Here is an 18,229-nt window from a genome sequence, read left to right on the forward strand (position 1 = left end):
CTTTTTACAGCACTCGCTGTCATAAAGCAAGTAAGTTTAAAGTTTGCAGCCGTTTTGAGAAGGCAGGGAGAAGGTAAATGGATAGGATGGGTCAGGGCAAGCGCGACGAGTGTGTAGGATGGGCTGCGGGTGATAGTTGGAGTTGTTAAGTAGTTGGGATTATGGGGGGCGCAGTAATTAAGGGGTTGGGAGGGTAGCCAGGTGTTGGGATAGCCTGGGATAGGGATATTCAGGTAGTTTAGGGCATGGGTGGTCAGAGTGCGGTCGGTAGATTCATAGAAATTCTACAGTGCAAAAGAGGCCATTGGGCCCATCAAGTCTGCACCAACCATTATCCCACCCAGGCCCTATCCCCATATCCCTACATATTTACCCGCTAATCCCTCTAACCTACACGTCTCGGGACGCTAAGGAGCAATTTTTAGCATGGCCAATCAACCTAACCTGCACACCTTTGGACTGTGGGAGGAAACCGGAGCACCCGAAGGAAACCCACGCAGACACGAGAATGTGCAAAAGTACTATGGTTACCCAAGAGTTAGGAGTAATTTTAATTCTTCTAACATCCAATGGGTAACTATTCCACGAAGGAAACCAGAACCATTCAAAGTCTGCAGTTTAAATTGGAGTATCGTGTGGTACCCAGTGCAGGGGATTTGTCTATTAGGTGTTTGAACTTCCTGGGTTGTACCCTTGGGTGGGGATGCCCCCCTCACCCCAAGTACATCTTCTGGGGCTAACCCCACTCCCTGCCCCATACAGTGATGGGAAGTTCTGATGTTCAATCGACCCAGTATTGATGCTGGAGCCTGTTTCATGTGACATGTTGTGTGTCCATGTAATTGTTCAGAATCTTCTAAGATACCTTGTACTGTCATTATTGGCTTAAACAACAAAAAATTACTTCAGTATGGGAAGAAAATGAAAAAGTTATTTCAAATGCAGTACACAGTGGTATATTGGGACTAATGAGCCACATTGGTATTAAATGTCCAACAGGTTTATTTGGAATCATGAGCTTTCGGAGCGCCACTCCTTCTTCAGGTGAGTGATGAAAGAGCCTGAGGAAGGTGCAGCGCTCCAAAAGCTCGTGATTCCAAATAAACCTGTTAGGCTTTAACCTGATATTGCGAGACTTCTTACTGTGCCCACCCCAGTCCAACACTGGCATCTCCACATCAGTGATATTAAAAATACACCAGGAGTGCCTTGCAGTTTGCAAAACAGCAAAGTACTGCTTTGTTTGAAGATAATAAGGTATCATAGAATCTCTACAGTGCAGGAAGAGGCCATTTGACCCACCGAACCTGAACTGACAACAATCCCACCCAGGCCCTATTCCCCGTAACCCCATGTATTTATCCTGCTAAACCTCCTAACACTAAGGAGCAATTTAACATGGCCAATCAACCTAACCCGTACATCTTTGGATTATGGGAGGAAACTGGAGCACACGGAGGAAACACACACAGACACAGGGAGAATGTGCAAACTCCACACGGACAGTCACCTGAGGCTGGGTACTAGCATACAAGCCAAATGCAACTAAATTAAACTGTAAACCTTAATTCCATTATCACTGGCTCTGAACAAGCAACCTCATTCTCTGTGCCATATACTTGATCATACAGTTGGATTACACGGCAGAATACTTTTCTTTATAGTTTGTCAGTGGTTTACCCCAGTGTCAGTGTCCGATTTTTTTTCAATTTGACAGAAAAAAACTGGAGATTTGATGGAAGGAGGATTTTTTTGCTGAACTTTTGTGAGGAATGTGCATGTTAACACTTCAGAAAAATAATTGATGAAAGAATATTTCATGAAACGATGAAATAATTGCTTGTCTTAACCTTTGAAATTACAGCCTTTTGTTTTGTTAGGATTTTTTAAACTAATTTCAAACGCACTAAGAAAAGTATCCACATTAGAGGATGGCATTGAGAGAGGTTGATGTCTTAGTGGCCTGCTTGCTTCTGCCAACACTCAGCAGGTTACTCAGGTATTCATCTTTATTCACCCGCCTTTATGACAGGAGAGCTGCCTTAGGGTAGATCAGTTGATAAGAGGAAATCCTGACAAACTGCAGGTATCTAAAGGTACTAATGAAGCTGTTGCTTTCAACATTATTAGCAAGCTCTCAGCCTTAGCTGTTTCTGTTTTGGTGATTTGAGGCCATTATCTCCACGTATGCTTTCTACACATGAACATCAAAAGGAAATAACTATCACTCTTTGCTTATGCTGTCCAACTTCAAGAGAGCTTTATAGCAGCCAGCCACATATATGGAGCTCTGCCTTCATAACAAAAGAGGCTTTTAAGAGCCAAGTATATTTAAGGGTGGAATCTTTTGCAAACTTCAATCCCTTCATCCCTCATCCCTATACAGAGTGGATTGGCAAGCAGAGAGGGTCCTAACATTGGGCAACATGCCAGTTGAGTCCCCCGTTGACTCCGGTATTTTGCCCATGGCAGCAAGCATCAGGGTCAAGACTCAAGGCTGTCAGGCTAAACTCTGGCAGCCTTATTGTTGGTTGGACGGTGGGGGGGGGAGGAGAGATGGGATGTGCCTCCTCTTTTTCATGTGCCCAATCGAGAGCATCCTCCTAAAGAAGTTAACTTCCACCTCCACCCACTCCCTCCCAGTCCTGACCTCTACTTTTTCCTTTTTATAAGGAACTGGTCCCGGAGCTGCAAGGCCTCACGTACCTGGTTGTGAAGGCACCATGGTTCCATTACATCCACTTCTTGCAGGCACAATCCCAATGGTAGTCCTTTCTTCTAGCAAGCCCTCCGACTGATCGGGTGGGTGCCTGTCCTTCATAGAGACAAGATGTGGCCTATTAATACTGTTGGCAGGATCTCCAACACCAGGAACAAAATCCAACACGGTGGGGACAGATGAAATAAAGAATTGAACTATTTGTTACAAAAGATTATATAACTTTTGCTGGAAAAAAAGCATTTTTATGTTTTACTTGTAGTGATTTTTGATCTGCTTTCTGAAACCATAGATACTACTGCTGGCTAATGCCTCACTCAAGATACCAAGGGTCAGCATCAAGCGTCCCCAATGTAAGCATAACATCAAATATGAGTATAATGAAAGTTCCTCTACTCTGGCCCAATAATGTGTAGCCAAGATGTGGAGATGCCAGTGTTGGACTGGCGTGGGCACAATAAGAAGTCTCTCTACACCAGGTTATGGTGTTCATCAGGTGATTCACGTGTTGAAGGAGCAACGCTCCGTAAGCTCATGTAAGCTCAAATAAACCTGTTGGACTTTAACCTGGTGTTGAGAGACTTTTTACTGTGCCCGATGATGTGTGCAGAACTTACTGCAGCAGTGCAAACTTTATCATTTCCCATAGCAACTAAATGGTTTCAGGCAAAATTTGCCAGCTAGATGTCAAATTTGAGGAGAATGTGTCTACGGAGTTGGTTTAAGACAGCCTTGTAGCTAATAGAGAGGGGAAACTTCTGTCACATCTGCATACACTGAATTCAGATCCAGGTTTCGGAAGTGTAAAAATTGATTATGTTTCTATTTGTGTGACCATAGTAGGAACTTATCAAATTCAGTTCAAACAAAATATTTATAACAGCAAATGTGAAGCTAGTTGACTGACATCAAGAATGGTTTGAGTTACCAGTGTTAATCATAGAATCCCTACAGTGCAGAAGGAGGCCATTTGACCCATTGAGCCTGCACTGACCACAATCCCACCCAGACCCTAACCCTGTAACCCCACATATTTACCTGCTAATCCCCCTGACACTAAGATCAATTTAGCATGGCCAATCAACCTAACCCACACATCTTTGGATTGTGGGAAAAAACTGGAGCACCAAGAGGAAACCCACGCAGGAGCAGGGAGAATGTACAACCTCCACACAGACAGTGACCCAAGGTTGGAATTGAACCCAGGCCCCTGGCGTTGTGAGGCAGCAACACTAACCACTGTGCCACCGAGTTGCCTCAAGATAATAGATAGATGTGGCTAACCTATGAATCTAATTAGGTCTAATCAATGAACTCTGTGTAATTTTCCTTCCTTACATCAGTAACTGATTCATTTCAGAAGTATTTCATTAATGACATTCTTTTGGACGCTCTAACTCAAAATAATTCACTGATACGTTTCGTTTCAAATTCATTACTTCCTAAGTTCTTTTCAACCGTTCTGATCTCCTTACTTAAAGAAGAATGTAGGTCCAGTGGAAAAAATAAATATTCATTAGTCTGTTGAAGGGGTTGTCTTAAGAGGATAGTTTGGGCCTGTGTTCGCTGAAGTTTAGAAGAATGAGCAGGGACCTTAATTTGTTCAACCTCTGTGAAGATTAAAATCACCTACAATTATTGCAGTACAAGCCCTCATTTTTTTTTATTGATTTGTTCTGTCAGCTATATTTAGGGGCCTGATAAACTACTCTTATGAGTGACTTATTTCCTTTGCTATTTCTTATCTTCACCCAAACTGAATCTACATCCTGATCCTCTGAACCAAGAGCATTTCTCAGTAGTGTACTAACCGTATCCTTTAACAGAGTTACCCTATTTCCCTTTCTTTTCTTCCTATCCTCTCAAAATGTCAAATACTGCTGAATATTCAGGTTGTGGAGATGCTGGCAATGGACTGGGGTAAAACAGAAAGAAATCTCCCAACACCAGCTTAAAGTCCAACAAGTTTATTTGTAGTCCAAGCTTTTCGGAACACGTTGTTCCTTCGTCAGGTGGCTGGGAGTTACAAATAAACTTGTTGGACTTTAAGCTGGTGTTGCAATATTCAGGTCCCAGTGTGATCACTTTGCAACCATGGTCAGATTACTTGCTTTGGGGGAGGTGATGGTCTAGTGGCATAATCACTCAATTATTAATCCAGAAACTCGACTAAAGTTCTGGGGACCTGGCATGGCAGATGGTGGAATTTGAATTCAAGAAAAAGTATTTGGAATTGAGAATCTACTGATGACCATGAAACCATTGTCGATTGTTGGAAAACCCATTTAGCTCGCTAATGTCATTTAAGGAAGAAAATTCACCTTCCTTGCCTGGTCTGGCCTACATGTGACTCCAGAGCCACAGCAATGTGGTTGACTGCCCTCAGTCAATGAGGGATGAGCAATAAATGCTGCCAGCCAGTGACGCCCACATGCCATGAATGAATACAAATAAACCATTGCAATAGCCAATTGCCAATGGAATTTTGGCAAGCCAATCAAAGTTCCATTAACTTCAGCAGTACCGATAAATCTCAGTGGGGGAGGGATCAGATGATCTCGCTGCATGTGTCTTCAACAGTAATTGTATCATACTCATTTGTTTCTATTTGTGCTATCAGTCCATCCTCTTACAACCTTCAGATATGGAGCCTTTAATCCTGCCTATTTACCACTTTTCCCTACTCTTGACTTTATTTGCGCTCTTATTTTTGTATTCCGTCCTTCCTGTCACACACTGGTTATCATTACTCACACTACTACCCTGCACTATTGCCTTGTCCTTTCTGTGAATCTGTGATCTTCAAGGTGTTCATCCCTTTGAGATGCCTCACTAGACCGTCTCATGTTGCAGTGGCACCCGAGGCAAGTTGGCCAGGGCTGGGCTGGGTACAGAGACTGAGGGAGGGAAGTCTGGCCCTCCATAAAGCTGCCTTGAAGAGACAAAATGCCAAAGGGAAAGTGTCCCACTCATTCCTTCCCTTAGTATCTCAGTCAAATCTTAAACAACTAACTCAGAACTGAGCTCTGATGAAGGGTCATCCAGTCTCGAAACATTAGCTCGATTCTCTCTCCACATATGCTGTCAAAGCTGATGAGATTTTCCAGCATTTTCTGTTACTGATTCAGAACTAGACTGTACAGTTAACAGTTGAACATGCTGGCTGTGGTGTTGTGCCTCTTTTAAAAAGCAATCCTTTGTGGACCATGTGACAGGGCTGGAATCAATGGAGTGCGAACACATGAACCTTCGCCAATTAGGAATGAGGATCCGCATCTCTGGGGTGGTTGGAAATAATGATGTGAAGATGCCGACATTGATAAACACAGTAAGAAGTCTCACAACAGCAGGTTAAAGTCCAACAGGTTTATTTGTAGCAAACACCACTAGGTTTTGGAACTGGCTGTTCCTTCATCAGGTGGGTGAGACTTCTGTTCACAAAAAGGGCATATAAAGACATAAACTCAATTTACATGAATAATGATTGGAATGTGAGTCTTTACTGCTGATCAAGTCTTGAAGGTACAGACAATGTGAGGGGAGAGAGCATTAAGCACAGGTTGAAGAGATGTGTATTGTTTCCAGACAGTGAGATTTTGTAAGTCCAGGCAAGTTGTGGGGGTTACAGATAGTATGACATGAACCCCAGATCCCAGTTGAGGCCATCCTCATGTGTGCAGAACTTGGCTATCAGTCTCTGCTCAGGGACTCTGCGCTGTCGTGTGTCGTGAATGCCACCTTGGAAAACGTTTACCCGAATGCCTGTGACCGAAGTGTTGTGAGACTTCTTACTGGGTGGAAATAGGCAGAAGGAGTTGGGGAGTCAGGAACAGATAGGTGTTGCAAATCGTTTATTTGCGTTGAATAAATCTTGTTTTAAACCTACCATACCGAGTTGTCACACTAGCTTTATTCTAATTGGGAAGATGTGCTTCAATTTACTGTGCTTTTTGCCATGACAAGTTGTCCTAAAAGTGCCCGTAAGAAAGGAAGACAGAGAGATCAACTTAAGTCACTTCATTATGATGTTAGAACTTGAAGCTCATGAGTATTCTGGGGACAGGTGAATTATGAAGCTCTTTCTTTTCAATTACTCTCTTCATCCTTCAGGCCTGTCTCCTGGTAGAATGTTAAGTGCATCCTTCAAATAAATTCTGGCACCCCTGAAAAGTGAGGCTCCCTGTTAAGTGTTACATTGCTTGTGTGAATTATTGATGACTTACCGCTGTGAAATATGGATTCTTCGAACAGTGGGGTTATCAGTCCGGTTTGCTGCATTAAAAGCATGTGTGCTGCTTTTAAATGTCACCAATTTGATCATGATAACACAACTGGTGCTTGCATATCAGTCGAGATAACTGGAGAGTGGCGAGTATGAACATGTTGCACTATTTGATTTGAGTCGAGATAAAAACAGGGCATCTTTCTAATAAAGTGCGCTTGTAACTGAATTAGACGTTATCAGGCACTAAAAGACTCTCTTCACAAAAGTGTGCCTGAGTTGTGAACACGTGAGCCTGCAACTGAGTAACAAGTTTCTTCCATAGTTGGAAATGCACAACTGGCCATTTGTGAGTTCAACACCCTCCGCAAACGGCTGGAGTACATTTAACTCAACATGTTCTGGGAAACTGTGCATCAAACACGCACGTCAAAATGTTGTCCTATTGCTGCAGGCAAGATGTGTCATACAGCGATTTCCTATTCCCCTATAATATAAAAGTCAGCATACTTACCATTTGTTTAACCCTTTCATTCTGGTGGTGTAGATTAAATTTGACAGAGACTAGAATATCAAAAGAACTGTTCATTAATCCAGACTTTTCTTTTTGTACTTTTGAGAAGACTCCCTGTACATAGAATCCCTACAGTGCAGAAAAAGGCCATTCAGCCCATCAAGCCTGCACTGACCACAATCCCACACAGGCCCAATCCCCACAACCCCATATATAAGAATATAAGAAATAGGAGCAGGAGTAGGCCATCTAGCCCTTCGAGCCTGCCCCGCCATTCAATAAGATCATGGCTGATCTGAAGTGGCTCAGTTCCACTTTCCCACTTTCTCCCCATAACCCTTAATTCCCTTGCCTACCAAACACTGTCCACACCAATCGATGCCACACCAGTCAACCCCATAGTCCCTAGGCCAACTCACTCAGTCTTCACTGTGGGCAGATCTCAGGACCCACGCTGAGATGAAATCAAGTTCCAAAGTGTCCATTGGTGAATTAGCTATTTTTTTTAAGTTCTCTAATTGACTTAAAAAAGACTCATTCACTATATTTAACTTCCCTTAATCCCTTGTAAAAACAAGCTTCATATTCATAGTCCCACTTTATAGAATTTCTTAGCACTTGAAGCTGTCAATCATTCTTTTAGGCACCACACTGCAATTGCAGCATTAATCTAATATCCCTGAGGTTTGTGTCAACAGGCAATGTGAATTAGCAAGCAGTGTTTTTTTTTAAATACTGCAGACAATTTTTTAATATTTAAAGGGGAGAGATTTGAATCATTTGACAGCTCCCTTGACTGTTTCAATCAGTTTTGCAGTTCCAGTGGGTTTATGCCATTTCTGTGCGCATTCATGCCTAATTTTAACAGTCCAAACGGCATATGGCTTCTTTCAATAGGACCTTGCTCTTCCCAAAGCACCTCTCCCAAAGGTGTCCTGGGACCATATCCAAATGGATACCTTGTCTCTCCAAGTGGGTATCTATCTCACCAAAGAACTCTGGTAGGTTGAAACCTTCTCATCACTCAAAAGTGTGTGCTCACTTTTGCCCAGGTCACCTCTGCAGCCGGCAACTCCTGAATTCTTTCCAGGGTCGGTGGTCACAACTCCCATTTTCACTCTACAGTGCAGCAGGAGTCCAATGGCCCATCGAGCCTGCACCGACTGCAATCCCACCCAGGCCCTTTCCAAGAAACCCCGTGTATTTTCTCTGCTAATCCCCCTACACCAAGGGGCAATTTAGAAGGTCAGTCAACCTAACCCGCACATCTTGGGCTATGGGCAGAAAGCGGAACAGCTGGAAGAAACCCATGCAGACATGGGGAGAATGTGCAATCTCCACACAGACAGTAACCCGAGTATCAGATCTAAAGTGCACAAGTTGTTGTTTTTTGAACATCCCACCAACCAAAATTAGATCTGTTGAGGGAGCTGCATTTTAACATGCAGTTGTGAACCACAAATGTGCAATTTAAAATTTGCCCCCATTTCCTACACTGGCAGAAATTATGGGGACCGGGTTCAGGGGGCGGGATTTCCAGATTTGTCCCTCTGCAGCCATTTTTGTTACTGTCCACAAAAACTCAGGCAGTCCTGAGGGAGCGACATGCTGATTGTGTCAAAGCTTTCCCCATCCAAGTAAGCGAGATGTCACAGGAGAGCCAGAGGTCTGGCACACAGCACGGGGCAGCCCCTCACTGCATTAATACTAATTTGGAGGTTATGGTGGAGAGGAAAGAGGACCACTTCCTAGAGGGTGGAGAAGGAAGCAACCTCACCATGCACCAGGGGCATGTTCATTGGAGAGGAGAATGGAAAACTTCCCAGTTTCTCCATCTCCATTCCCCTCCTTTAGGATTCTAAAAATTCAGCACCAAGTGTCAGCAGTGGTTCGACATTTGCACACTCACCCCTGAGCTAGAAGACTGTGGGCTCAAGCCCTACGTCTGAGACTCAAGCACAGAATCCAGTCTGACATTTCTACTGCGGTACTGATAGAGTGCTGCATTGTCGGGGATGTTCTCTTTTGGATTAGACTGTTTGAACCTTAGTTCACATGAATATGGCAAGCCATAGTGCACAGGGATGTCTTATGTAAATAAAGGCTTTAGGGCGAGTAACGATTTTAATCAGGTAATTGAAGTTGGCCCGCTTGGATATGAACTCCCTGATCTACAGGCACCTGATGCGGAGGGGGTGCGGGGAAGGAGGAGGCCCGCCTTGTGAACCTGCTCCTGGGCCTGGCAAGGTGTTCCATCTACAGGTCCAGGCAGTGGGTGATCGAGGGGGAAGGGTTGTCCAAACCCTACGTTCGTGGCTGGGTGTCGCTGGAGAGGGAGCATGCAGTGTCCAAGGGCACAGTTGATGCCTTCCGTGCCCACTGGGCACCATAGGTAGTGGGATGTATTATTGACCCCTTTAGTCACATTTTAATTTGATGTTTTAAGTTTTTTTTCCCTGCTTTGTCTTTTGTTCCAGGTGGTTCCCCTCTTCCTGGGAGGTGCCCCTTTTGAGTTGTCCTTAGGTTAGTTTGATTTTGTTTATTTGGTCGGTCACTAAAAGATGTCCCTGATTAAGGGCCAAACTGATGGTCCAATAAGGAGCCCCATGCTCTGGATTTAAACAGGAGTGTCAGTTCCTCTGGCGCTCCGGATGTGGACTGCCTACAGACAGCGCTCTGTATAGTGTTGCTGGATATTGTAAATAAAGGAATTTTGGTGAGGAGACTTCCGCCTCCAAGGACTTTTTATAGGGCAGTCATCATTTTGTGCATTACTTCAAGACAATGAATTTTGGCCCCTTTTATCCTCCTGGATCCCGTGAGACTATTTGTAAGAGGAGCAGGCTGGGGGTGGGGGTTGGGATGATCACCCTGGTGTCCTGGACAACTGAACTAAAAACAGATGAAAAAAAAAGCAGAAAATGCTGGAAGCAGTCAGCAGATCCAGCAGGAGGGGGGAATTTTTCAGCCCTGTCGGGGAGTGGAATGGAGGCAGGCGAGGCCCAGGAATACTGCACCTTAGGGGAGAAATTTCCTGGTGTATAGAAACGGCTTCCTGATTTTGCTCCTCGATGGCCTGGTTCTAACGATCTCGCATCCTTGTGCGGTTGGTGTAACACGTGTTTGGTTTTATAGAGTGTTCAGAAGTAATTATCTGCACTTAATTGAACATTGCTGTGACCAGCTCAAACAATGAGTGGAATGAATCTCTCCCCAAAAGGGTGCTTGTGAAATATTTCCTGACAGAGTGACCCAACCTCCTGCAGACAGAGATTAAAGACACCGTCCCACTGTCATGTAAATTCTGTGGGCAAATATTTAACCATCGGACGGGGGGTATGAGCTTGCTGGGTCAATATTCTGGGATTTCGCCACCTGCCACTCACTGTGGAAGTCCCAGCCCTACGGGAGTGGAGCAAACACAGCCGCCTTGTTGCAAATAGGGTGGGTAATAAATGTCACCCTGTCAACTATGTCCACAGAATACCTGCTGATTATCATCTGATGATTCAGCACTTTTCCATTATCCAGGGGCAAGCACAGAGGGTAACAAGAGAACGGAGTATAGTCTGGGAGGGAAACTGTAGTGTGCATCATCAAAACTGCCTCGGATGTACTGCTGCTGCCTGAGCTGGAAGGGCCAGGAAAGGCATACCTACCAGACTGGTGAGAGAACCGACATCAGGGTAATAATTGCTTGATTTCATCCTCATCAGTCTACCTGTCGCAGATGTATGTAGCAGTGTTGGTGGGAGTGAGCATTGCACAGTACTTGTGGAGATGAATCCCATCTTCACAATGAGGACACCTCAACACCCAGCCCTCAACCACGTTACGGGGCATTGGTAACATTCTAAATGTTATTGCTTCAAAGCAGATAGCGCTGGGCCATGTAGGGTGAACACTCCACTGCTTGGAGTTAGTGTTGTGGATAAAAACCACTCTGATTCCAGAGTAAGCTGAAAGTAGGACATTTTGTTACAAGCACATAGGGAAGAACTACAGTGAACCGAGTCTCTTAAACAATCTTTATTACAACAGATTATTTATATAATAGTTTCAGAAAGAACAGACACAGATGTTTACAGCCATGCCTAGAGTCTTCTTTAGCCTTCACAATATTAGTTCCCCTTTGTTTAAACACTGACAAGCTGGCCTGCACTACTTTCTTTGCCTTCATAGTCTCCCCATCTTAAGGGGCCCTGAAAATTCAGCCCTAAGTGTCAGCAGTAGTTCAAGGTTTGCACTGTCACCCCTGAGCCAGCAGATTGTAGGCCCAAGCCCTATTTCAAGGACCCAAGCACATAGTCCAGTCTGCACTGCTACTGCTACAATGCTGCATTGTTGGACACGCATAGAAAATAGGGTTTTAGTGGAAAAGCATAGCAAGAGGCAACATCTTTCAAAGTGTAACTCATAATGATCATATTGACCCTTTATTTCCCGCCTCGGCCAGCACAAAGGAAGTGAGTTGATATTATTTCCTTTCAGCCTGGGACTTGACTGCATTGCCTCCGGGCAATGTCCAAGGCTCAGCCATGTTCAGTTGCTTCATTGCAAAGTTGGAAGTGGGGATACCATTGAGAATTGGACGGAGTTCAATTTTATTCGCATCTCCTTAGATACTGAAGCAGCCTATGATCATGTGCAGCAAGAACTGAACAATATTTAGACTTGGCCTGTTAAGTGGCAAGTAATAGTCACGCCAAACAAATGCCAAGCAATGACCACGTCCAACAAGAGAGAATCTGACCATCTTCCTTTGACATCACTATTGTTGAATCCTCCACCTTCAACATTCTTCAGAATCGCCATTGACCAGAAACTTAACTGGACCAGCCACAAATATGCTGTGGCTACAAAAGCCAGTCCAAGTCAGGGGTGTTCTGAGACAAAAACTCACCTCCTGACTCACCAAAGCTCATCATCGTCTATAAGTCAGGAGTGTGATGGAATACTCTGCATTTGCCTGAATGAGTGCAGCTCCAACAACACGCAAGAAGCTGGACACCATTCAGGACAAAGCAGCTTGATTGATATGTCATCCAAAACCTTCAACATCCACTTCCTCTTACTTCCTCAAAGGTGTACTGCAACAATTCACCCTTTGACAGTGTACCCCAAACTCTGGATCTCTGCCATCTTGAACAACAAAGGCGTAAGCCACATAGGAACCAACCAGCCCCCAAGTTCCCCTTTCAGTCACATAGCAGCCTGACTTGGAACTATATTGTGGTTCCTTCAACTTCACTAGGTCGAAAACCTGGAACTCCCTTCATAACAGCACTGTAGGGAAGAGCAGCACCAGATAGCCTGCAATAGTTGAGGGTGACAGCTCGCCACCACTTTGTCAAGGGCAATTAAGGATGGCAGTCCACACTGGCAAGGCCAGCAATGCTCACATCCCATGAGCAAACAAAAAACATTTTTTTTAAATCATTCATGGGACATGGGCATCACTCACTGCCAGCATTTATTGTCCATCCCTAGTTGCCCTCGGGAAGGTGGTGGTGAGCTGCCTTCTTCAATCGCTGCAGTCCATGTTCTGTGGGTTGACCCACAATGCCGTTAGGGAGAGAATTCCAGGATTTTGTGAAGGAACGGTGATATATTTCCAAGTCAGCAAGGTGAGTGGCTTGGAGGGGAACTTGCAGGTGATGGCGTTCCCACGTATGTGCTGCCCTTGTCCTTCCAGATGGAAATGGCCATAGGTTTGGAAGGTGCTGTCTAAGCATATTTGGTGAATTATTGCAGTGCATCTTGTAGATAGTACACACTTGGTGGTAGAGGGATTGGATGTTTGCAGATGTGGTGTGAATCAAGCGGGCAGCTTTGTCCTGGATAGTGTCAAACTTCTTGTTGGTGTTGGGACTGTACCCATCCAGGCAAGTGGGGATATTCCATCATACTCCTGACTTGAGCTTTATAGGTGGTGGACAGGCTTTGGGGAGTCAGGAGGTGAGTTACTTGTTGCAGCATTCCTTGCTTCTGACCTGCTCTTATAGCCACTGTGTTAATGTGGTGAGTCTAGTTGAGTTTCTGGTCAATGATAACTACAAGGATGTTGACAGTGGGGGCTTCAGTGATGGTAACACTATTGAATGTCAAGGGGCAGTGATTAGAGTGTCTTTTATTGATGATGGTCATTGCTTGCATTTGTGTGGCATGAATGGTACTTGCCCCTTGTCTGCTCAAGCCTGGATATTGTCCAGATCTTGTTGCATTTGAACATGGACTGCTTCAGTATCTGAGGAGTCATGAATGGTGCTGAACATTGTGCAATCGTCGGCAAACATCCCCACTTCTGACCTTATGACACAGGGAAGGTCACTGATGAAGCAGCTGAAGATTGTTGGGTCTAGGACACTACCCTGAGGGATTCCTGCAGAGATGACTAACACTCCACAACCACAACCATCTTCCTATGTCCCAGGTATGACTCCAACAAGTGGAAAGTTTGCCCCCAGTACACATTGATTCCAGTTTTACTAGGGCTCCTCTGTCTAATGCAGCCTTGGTGCCAAGGGCTGTCACTCTCACCTCATCTCTGGAATTCACTCTTTTGTCCATGTTTGAACCAAGGCTGTAATGACGTCAGGAGCTGAGTGACCCTGGCAAAACCCAAACTGGGTGTCGCTGAGCAGATGCTGCTTGATAGCATTGTTGATATCTCCTTCCATCACTTTACTGATGAATAAGAGTAGACATTTTGGGCAGTAATTCACTGGGTTGGATTTGTCTTGCTTTTTGTTTATAGGACATACCTGGACAATTTCCCACATTATTGGATAGATGCCAGTGTTGTAACTGTACTAGGAGAGCTTGGCTCGGGGAGTGGAAAGTTCTGAAGCCGGAATGTTATCAGGGCCCATTGACTTTGCAGTATCCAGTGCCTCCAACCATCTCTTGATATCACATGGTGTGAATTGAATTGACTGGAGACTGGCATCTGAGATGCTGGGGACCCTGGAGGAAGCCAAGATCATCCACTTGGCACTTCTGGCTGAAGATTACTGCGAATACTTTAGCATTATCCTTTGCACTGACATGCTGGGCTCCTCCATCATTGAGGATGGGGATATTTACAGAGCCTCCTCCTCCAGTGAGTTGTCCACCACCATTCATGACTGGAAGGACTGCAGAGCTTAGATCTGATCCATTGATTGTGGGATCGCTGAGCTCTGTCTGTCACATGCTGTTTGTGCTGTTATTATTGCCATTATAAGACAAGCTTGTGATGAGACCCTCCTGCTGGTTATAGTGTCCTAGAACCACCTCTGGCAAGAGAGTATCATTACAGCAATTAAAGCTTAACTCTGCAGTCTTCATTCAAAATGTGGATATAGTTATCTGTAGTGGAAAAAAAATTGGCAGCAAGTGCATTCAAACACAAAATTTGATGTAAAATAATAGATTTACGGGCTTGGCATTCAGAGCGCTGAGGGAGCTGACCAGCATAGCACTGGGTCATTTTGTTAGATTTAAGACCTGTTGACATTGTTTAAAATACAAGCATTCTGGGCTCGTTTGCTAGTTTTAGGAGGATGCCAGTAAAAGAGTTTTGTAACATGAGTATCTTCTTACCAGAGACACCATTAATGACCCCAGTAAAAATGAAGGACTTGATTTCAGTTCTGAAAATTGGAGACCTCAGTCCGCTCGTGCCTTTAGTCGGAGGGCCAGGCACCAGGTCATATACAGACTCAGCTGCAGAATAATGTGCAGCCTAGGGTGATGTTAAAGAAAATCTGATATCTGAAAAGAAAAGCACACCAATGTCAATCATTGAACCTTCATTGTCCCGTTCTTTATTAAAGACCCCAGTTAACTTGGGACAATTATAAAGCTTCACCATCTGCATTGTGGGTGGCACAGTGGTCAGCACTGCTGCCTCACAGTGCCAGGGACCTGGGTTCAATTCCCCCCTTGAGTCAGAGTCTGCATATTCCCCCCGTGCCTGCATGGATTTCCTCCAGGTGCTTCTGGTTTCTTCTCACTCTCCGAAAGACGTGTCAGTTAGGTGCATTGGCTGTGCTAAATTCTCCCTGTGTATCCCGAACACAGTAAAAAGTCTGACAACACCAGGTTTCAGTCCAACCTATTTATTTGATAGTAAATTCACTAGCTTTCAGGTTAGCCCCTTCGTCAGGTGAATGGAGAGTTCTGGCCTCAGACAGAGCATATAAAGCACAGACAGTTTACAGATTACTGATTAGAATGCGAACCTTTACACCTAACCTGCTGTTCAAGTCTTAAAGTGGCTAACAATGTGTGTGGAAGGAGCACTGATCACAGGTTAGAGATGTGTATTGTCTCCAGACAGTACAGTAAGTGAGGCTTTGCAAACCCAGGCAAGTCACGGGGGTTACAGATAGTGCGACATGAACCCAAGATCCCTGTTGAGACCGTCCTCGTGTGCGGAACTTGGCTATCAGTCTCTGCTCAGCGACTCTGCGCTGTCGTGTGTCGTGAAGGCCGCCTTGGAGAATGCTTACCCGAAGGTCAGAGGCTGAATGCCCATGGCCACTGAAGTTTTCGCCAACAGGAAGGGAACAGTCTTGCCTGGTGATTGTCGAGCGATGTTCATTCATCCGTTGTCGTAGCGTCTGCATGGTCTCCCCAATGTACCATACTTCGAGACATCCTTTCCTGCAACGTATCAGGTAGACAATGTTGGCCGAGTTGCGAGAGTATTTACCGTGTACCTGGTGGATGGTATTCTCACATGTGATGATGGTATCCGTGTCGATGATCCAGCATGTCTTGCAGAGGTTGCTGTGGCAGGGTTGTGTGGAATTGTGGTCACTGTTCTCCTGAAGGCTGGGTAGTTTGCTGAGAACAATGGTCTGTTTGCAGTTGTCTGAAGGCAAGAAGTGGGGGTGTGGGGATGGCCCTGGTGAGATGTTTGACTTCAATGATGTGTTGAAGACTCCGGAGAAGATGTCGTAGCTTCTCCGCTCTGGGGAAGTACTGGATGATGAAGGGTACTGTGTCCACTGTGTCCCGTATTTGTCTTCTGAGGAGATCGGTGCAGTTTTTCGCTGTGGCGCATCGGAACTGTCGATCTATGAGTTGAGCGCCATATCCTGTTCTTATGAGGGCAATCTTTCAGCGTCTGGAGGTGTCTGTCACGATCCTCCTCATCTGAGCAAATCCTGTGTATACGGAGGGCTTGTCCATAGGGGATGGCTTCTTTAACATGTTTAGGGTGGAAACTGGAGAAGTGGAGCATTGTGAGATTGTCTGTGGGCTTGCGGTACAGTGAGGTGCTGAGGTGACCGTCCTTGATGGAGATGCGTGTGTCCAAGAATGCAACTGATTCTGGGGAATAGTCCATGGTGAGTCTGATGGTGGGGTGGAATTTGTTGATATCATCATATAGTTGTTTCAGTGATTGTTCACCATGAGGCCAAAGGAAGAAAATGTCATCGATGTATCTAGTGTATAGCATCGGTTGAAGATTCTGTGCAGTGAAGAAGTCTTGTTCGAACCTGTGCATGAAGATGTTGGCATGTTGAGGTGCAAATTTGGTCCCCATGGCTGTTCCGTGTGTCTGGATGAAAAACTGGTTGTTGACCACGCAACCTCAAACAGACCATTGTTCGCAGCAAACTACCCGGCCTTCAGGAGAACAGTGACCACAACACCACACAACCCTGCCACAGAAACCTCTGCAAAACATGCCGGATCATCAACATGGATACCATCATCTCACGTGAGAATACCATCCACCAGGTACACGGTAAATACTCTCGCAACTCGGCCAACATTGTCTACCTGATACGTTGCAGGAAAGGATGTCCCGAAGCATGGTACATTGGGGAGACCATGCAGACGCTATGACAACAGATGAATGAACATCGCTCAACCATCACCAGGCAAGACTGTTCCCTTCCTGTTGGTGAACACTTCAGTGGTCACGGGCATTCAGCCTCTGACCTTCAGGTAAGCATTCTCCAAGGCAGCCTTCACGACACACGACAGCGCAGAATCGCTGAGCAGAGACTGATAGCCAAGTTCCGCGCACATGAGGACGGTCTCAACAGGGATCTTGGGTTCATGTCGCACTATCTGTAACCCCCGTGACTTGCCTGGGTTTGCAAAGCCTCACTTACTGTACTGTCTGGAGACAATACACATCTCTAACCTGTGATCAGTGCTCCTTCCACACACATTGTTAGCCACTTTAAGACTTGAACAGCAGGTTAGGTGTAAAGATTCGCATTCTAATCAGTAATCTGTAAACTGTCTGTGCTTTATATGCTCTGTCTGAGGCCAGAACTCTCCATTCACCTGACGAAGGGGCTAACCTGAAAGCTAGTGAATTTACTATCAAATAAATAGGTTGGACTGAAACCTGGTGTTGTCAGACTTTTTACTGTGTTTACCCCAGTCCAACGCCGGCATATCCACATCATATCCCGAACAGGTGGTGGAGAGTGGTGATGAGCGGATTTTGTTGCAGTGTTAATGTACACCTACATGTGACACTAATAAATAAATTTTAAAACTTAATCTGCAACTCTCGAGAATTTTCAGAATGGGAATTGAAACATTTTCATTCCCTTGCAAAAGTGGCTTTTGGTGGAAGGATTGAGTGAACTCAGGTGGGGTGAGTAAATTTCACACCTAAGGTCTGTCAAAGAGTAGGAGAGAGTTTTAACAGTAACATCACATCTTTAATTGTAGAAGAATAACGTTCATATCAGTTTAAAGAGTCTTCAGAAAGCCCGAGGATTATTGCAGCCTTGAGCTGCCATGTGACTAAGCGCTG

At 45.0% G+C, this 18,229-nt stretch overlaps 1 protein-coding gene across 2 annotated transcripts in view; it reads left to right on the forward strand.

Annotated features, from left to right (window-relative positions):
- LOC145353071 (genetic suppressor element 1-like) overlaps window positions 1-18,229 on the forward strand; it is a 175,127-nt gene that overhangs the window by 51,503 nt on the left and 105,395 nt on the right. The window lies entirely within an intron of this gene.

The sequence above is a fragment of the Carcharhinus amblyrhynchos genome, chromosome 2, assembly GCF_965287045.1.
Source record: "Carcharhinus amblyrhynchos chromosome 2, sCarAmb.v2.hapA, whole genome shotgun sequence".
Lineage (NCBI taxonomy): Eukaryota > Metazoa > Chordata > Chondrichthyes > Carcharhiniformes > Carcharhinidae > Carcharhinus > Carcharhinus amblyrhynchos.